At 37.3% G+C, this 6,045-nt stretch overlaps 1 non-coding gene across 1 annotated transcript; it reads right to left on the bottom strand.

Moving 5' to 3' along the window:
* Nucleotides 1-1,134: 1,134 nt before the first annotated feature.
* On the bottom strand, nt 1,135-1,208 carry TRNAI-GAU. The gene has a single exon. It is a non-coding gene; the product is annotated as a tRNA-Ile (tRNA).
* Between the last annotated feature and the right edge of the window lie 4,837 nt (nt 1,209-6,045).

Genomic DNA, 6,045 nt, shown 5'->3' with positions numbered 1-6,045 from the left:
TTGTAAGTTTTCATTTTCCTAGTATAGATGATTAGGAGTATGTTTGCTGAGTTGTATATTTGCCATACCAAACTGTATTCCAGGGTGGCTATACCATTTAGCATTCCTACCAGCAATATACGAGAGATCCAGTTTCTTGCATTCTCAGCAACGTTTGGTATTGTCAGTTTAAAAAAATTTTTTTAGCTGTTCTAGTAAATGTATAGTAATATCGCATCATGATCTTAATTTGCATTTTCCAAATGGCTAGGGATGTTGAACATCTTTTATGTGCTTATTTGCCATCTGTAAATCTTTTTTGGTGAAATGTCTCTTGTCCTTTGTTTTCTAATTGGATTGTTTGTTTCATTACTATTCAGTCATTTGAGAGTTCTTTATTTTAGAATATCTAAATAGTCCTTTGTCAGATAAGTGGCTTGCAAAGATTTTCTCCTAGTCTGTGGCTTGTCTTTTTAGCCACATAACAACTTCAAAGTATGGAAGTTTACATTTATTTATTTATTTGCAGCTGGCTGGTAAGGGGATCCAAACCCTTGCCCTTCATGTGTTACAACACCGTGCTCTTACTAACTGACCTAACCAGCCAGCCCAAAGTTTAAATTTTGATGAAGTCCAGTTTTGCCCAAAATTTAAAAATGTTTTTCGTTTTTGATATTGTGTCTAAGAACTATTTGCCTAACACGAGGTCACAAAGAGTTTCTCCTGTTTTCTTCTATAAATTGCATAGTTTTATAGTTGAGATATAGGTTTATGATACATTTTGGGTTAATTTTGTATGAAGTGTGAGGTATGGGTCGGGTTTCATTTGATTTGCCCAGTTATTCCGTAACCATTTGTTGAAAAGACTCCTTTCTCCCTTGAATTGCCCTTGTCTCTTTGTCAAAAACCATTTGACCATATCTGTGTGGGTCTACTTGTGGATGCTATTGCATGCCACTAATCTGTGTGTCAGTCTTTTTGCCAATACTGCACAGTCTTGATTACTGTAGCTACTTAAGTTTTATAATCAGGTAATGTGAGTCCTCCAACTTTATTCTTTTTCAAAATTGTTCTGGCTATTTTAGTCCATATAAATTTTATTTTATATCATATTTTTTATTTCATTTTTTTGTATTTTATTTTATTTTGGGGGGCTGGCCAGTTCAGGGACTGAACCCTGGACCTTGGTGTTATCAGCACCACACTCTAACCAACTGAGCTAACTGGCCAGCCCACAACCAGAATATTTAAAGATAACTTAAACAGTGTTTTGCTAATTTAAAAACTGTTCAAAAGCCCAGTAGTATGCTTTTGAAGTCTCAATCATATATTTGGGCCTCTAAGCTACTGCACTCCACCAGGTCACTATCTTTTTTGGCTCCTCCTTTAATGGGCCATTTGTGCAGTCAAGTTAATCATTTTGTTCTTGTGCAATTGGTGGTTTCTTTCTCTGAGGCTTTGTTCATTGCCTTGTCCTTTATCTAGAACTTTGGTGTTCCTATTCTTTTGACCAGACTGACGGTAAGAAATATATTTCACATTGTGAATCAATGTATTTATGTATTTACACACTGAAGTTTCTCAAAACAACTTCTTTAGCTATACATAGTGCACTGTGATTTTATATTCTATTTTATTTTTTGAAAACTTGGTTGAGATCCACTAAATTCATTTCATGGCTCGCTAATGGGTCGTATCCTGCAATTTGAAAATAACTGATCTAGATTAGAATAAACCCTCTCCAAGAATCTGTGTTTATCATTTCATTTGAAATTTAGCTTGTCCACTCTTGCTTCCTCTAGGAACTTTTCATGCCCCCATATTAGCAGATGTTACCATTAAATTTTAGTTCTTTATATGTTGCACTAGAAAAGTGTGCATTAACTATTCATATATTCTTTCTTCAAAATTAATTTGTAAGTTTTTTAGGGCCATGAGTATTGTTTTGTGTTCATTTGACTATGCTCTGAAGTTCCAGACACTCAATATTTCCTGACCAAATAACCTAGAAGAAAATAAGTATGCATTAAACAGTGATTCTTCTACCTTAGTGTTAGAAATCTAATTGCCTCCTGTTGAAATCTGTGTAAACTCCACTTTATATATATTGGACGTGAGAATTGAAGTGTCTAGTATTAAAAGATTCTAGTATTAAATAGATTGTTTTGTGTATCTCATGGTCCTTGGGCCCTTCCTCTGAAACACACATAGTGTTGTGCATAGTATCAGGGGATTCATGGAAGTTAGGTCATGAACCCCGGATTTAAATCTGTGATCCCGGTGACTCATTTAAGGACTGTACAAGTGACCTGCAAATGTTTTTCAAAATATGATTCACTTAAAGGTAATTGATTGATAGATACTTAAGAGTTAATGAAAGGAAATTTGATGGTGTTTTTGTATAGGCATCTTAAAGGAATCTTACCCTATTTTTTCCTTTCTTTCTTTTTTTTGGCGGCTGGCTAGTTGGGGATACTTACCCCTTGACTTTGGTATTATCAGCACCCACCATGCTGTCTAACCAAGTGAGCTAACCAGCCAGCCTCACTTTTATACTTTATACCTTATCCTTTTATACTTAAATTTTATAGCAAGAATGGTAATTCATTTTACTAAATCACAGTAGTTTTTGCTTTCCCTTAACTCTTACCCTGAATTGTATCTTTTACCCCATCTCTCAATGTGTTATAGTATGCTATATATATCCTTTGCTTATTTCTTAAATATTAACAACTACATTGCAAGATCTTTATCAGTATTCTCCCTTTTACAAATGATGAAATTAAGGCTCAGATAGATTAAGTATTTTATCCAGATTCCTATCGTAAGTGATTCAGTTTATTTTACTCCCAAACCTTTGGTTTTTCTACTTTTTCTATATGATAGCCTTCCTTAAGACTTGTTTTGTTCAACATCGTGAGAGAAAAAACACAGTTCAGTTTTTCCCATTATATTCTTACAACACTCTAACACCAGCTGTGTGTGGGTTTCTCTCCATCAGCAAGCAAATAAGCAGTTCTGCGGTGGACAGACACCAGGTTGGTGCCCTCCAGTTCAGTTCCAACACTACCTGGAGATAGCACACTGCCTGGTGACAGGGTCAGATCCCATAGGTTGAGGGCTCAGTCTCCAAGACTGCCCCGCCACCCCCAATCCCAAGTTACAGGTGGTTTTACCTGTGCTTCTGACCAACTGGCTTTAAACTAAGTTTGATTAATTTGCCGAATGTCTCACAGAACTCAGGAAAGCACTTAAGGTTACCTGCTTATTACAAAGGATATTAGAGATTAAGAGATGCGTAAGGGGAGGTATAGGGGAAGGGACACAGACTTCCATGACCTCTCTAGGTGTGCGACCCTCCTGGAACCTCCACATGTTCAGTTATCCAGAAGCTTTTGTACCCTGTCCTCTTGGGTTTTTATGGAAGTTTCGTTACAAAGGCGTGATTGAAGCATTAGACAACCGTGTAGAAATGTGATTGGACAAAATGGGTGTGATCTAATGCTAACAGACCGGGTGGGGAAACCCAGCAAGGCCTGTTTATTCAGGTTCTTCTTGGCCTCTCTGTGCATCATTCTTTCCTCCTGGGTATGGGGTGGGACCCCTTCTGGAATAGGGGTCTTATGACCTACAATCAGATAACGTTGGTCAGAGGATTTCTTTTTGGCCAGCTCCAAGACAGAAAGGAAGGGGAAGATTAGAGTCCTGCCTTGGGGAGCCAGGAACTGTGAATGAAAACCAGTATATATGAGGGGTCTTCAAAAAGTTCATGGAAAGACTTGTATTATTTAATTCTGTTTTCCAAGAACTTTTTGAAGTATCCTTGCATAAATCAATATCATATGTTGTCTTTTTGGTAAGATTAGAATTTTTGAGGAAAGCCATTTTTACTGTACTTAGTGTTTAAAATATAATTGAATTAAAGCAAAGAACCTTGAACCTGTAAATTGTAAATAACCTCCTTAAGGGTAGGGGCTATGTCTTTTTATCCTAGTATTTCAGTGCTTAATATGTCTGTGAGACGATAAAAAAAATAGATTTGGTCTTTGTCCCTGGTTCTGCCATAGGGCTTCTAACTCCCTTGGAGTTTCCTTGGTAATAGGAGTGATAAGAGCGTTTTTCATTTGGTGGGCCACTAGATAGCTTCAGGTTGGGGGCTGAACTACAGAAAGATCAAGGCATGATTACAGGGTTGGAACTTTCAGCCCCATTCCTGACTGCTGGGAAGGCAGGAGGGGCTAGACATGAGTCAGTCACCAGTAACCAATGATTTAATCAATTAGGCCCATTCAATAAAACTTTGATAAAAGACCCTAAACAACAGGGTTTGGAGAGCTTTTGGGTTAGTTGAATATGTCAGGATGTTAGGAGGGTGGGGCTCCAGAGAAGGCTGTGGCAGCTCTACCCCAGTGCTCTCATTATTTCACCCTATGCTTCTCTTTGATTTGGTTGTTGCTGAGTTGTATCGTTTATAATAAACCAATATTAGCAAGTGCCTTCATGAATTCCTGAGCCATTCTAGCAAATTATTGAACCTGAGGAGGAACTATGGGAACCCTGGTTAAATAGCTGTTGGTCAGGAGTATGCGGCCCAGGACATGTGGTTGGTGTCTGAAGCAGGGGCCCAGTCTTGAGCCATTAACTTGTGGGATCTGATGTTAACTCCAGGTAGAGAGTGCCATGTTAGAACTGAATTGAATTGGGAATTGGAGAATTAGTTGGTGTGAGGAAAAGACCCACACACTTGGTGTCCGAAGTGTTGAGAGTGAAAATCAACTCAGGACACATAGTAGATGCTTGGTTCCAGTTTGCACTTCTAGCATTTATTTGTTTTTTTTTTTAACTTTAGCCTTGATTGTGACTTTACTATCAGAGACTTTTCTGTCTTAGTCACCTCCTGTAAACTGAGAGAATTTGAGATTCAAAACACAATTCCATTTATTCTAGGTTGGCTATAAATGTGTTTAATTGGGAGGAAACCTAACTTTTACATGTTCTTTTTCTTTTCTTTTTTGGCTGCTGGCTGGTAAGGGGATTTGAACTTTTGACTTTGGTGTTATCAACACCACACTCTTAACAAGTGGACTAACCAGCCAGCCGTCACATGTTCTTGATTAATTCTCTCCACAAAGACATAAACATAAATGCATGAATTTGCTAATGGCTTTTTTTCCCCACAGGCCCTTACTGACAGGCATTACAATGCAAATATAGTACTTGGACTGACTCTAGAGTCAGACTAGAAGAAATACTTTCTTGACTTGTGCATGACTGTGGACAAGTTAGCTTATTATCAAAGCCTACCTCACCTGCAGAATAAGGATGATATTAGTACCTAATTCAGTGAGTTTTATTTTGAGGATTAATTGAGATGATGCATCTGGAATGGTAGGCATAGTGACTGTTGTATGTTAAGCACTCTATAAATGTTATATAAGAGGTAGATAGGTAGATAGAATCCAAACCTGGTTTGTGACATTAAAATGAAATAGTGATGAACTGTTGTATGTTTAAATATACAACAATCTTATTTAACACTCTTAAATAGATTGTATATTATCAATAATTTGATTAAGTAATTTTATAGTTGTGTGAATTGGTTGTAATAGTCTGAGTCAATGATGAATAATTGCAATTGTATGTTGAAGTCAACTCTTTCATCTCTGAAGTAATAGTGAAAGTCATTGGGGAAAACAATTTGTTCCTACTTTAAACAGCTTACTTAGGATGGTTGGTTAGCTCAGTTGGTTAGAGCGCTGCCTTATATAACACCAAGGGCACAGGTTCAGATCCCCATACCTTCCAGCTGCAAAAAAATAAAAATTAAAAAAAAACCTACCTTATGTAGTGAGATCAAGTTCTATTCAGCTTTATCAGTTTCTCTTTTTGACTATCAAACATTACTCTGGGATATTTTCACTTATTAACATGATGAAAGAATTAATGCAATCAGAATTATGAACCTGACATCTTTATTTATTTATTGGTGGCTGGCCAGTAAAGGCATTGAATCTTGGCCCTTGGTGTTATTGGCACCATGCTCTACGCCACTGAGCTAACCACCAG

The sequence above is a fragment of the Galeopterus variegatus genome, unplaced genomic scaffold (genome assembly GCF_000696425.1).
Source record: "Galeopterus variegatus unplaced genomic scaffold, G_variegatus-3.0.2 Scaffold1325, whole genome shotgun sequence".
NCBI classification, from domain to species: Eukaryota; Metazoa; Chordata; class Mammalia; order Dermoptera; family Cynocephalidae; genus Galeopterus; species Galeopterus variegatus.
Note: the sequence above shows the minus strand (reverse complement) of the source record. Positions and strands in the feature narration are given on the sequence as shown.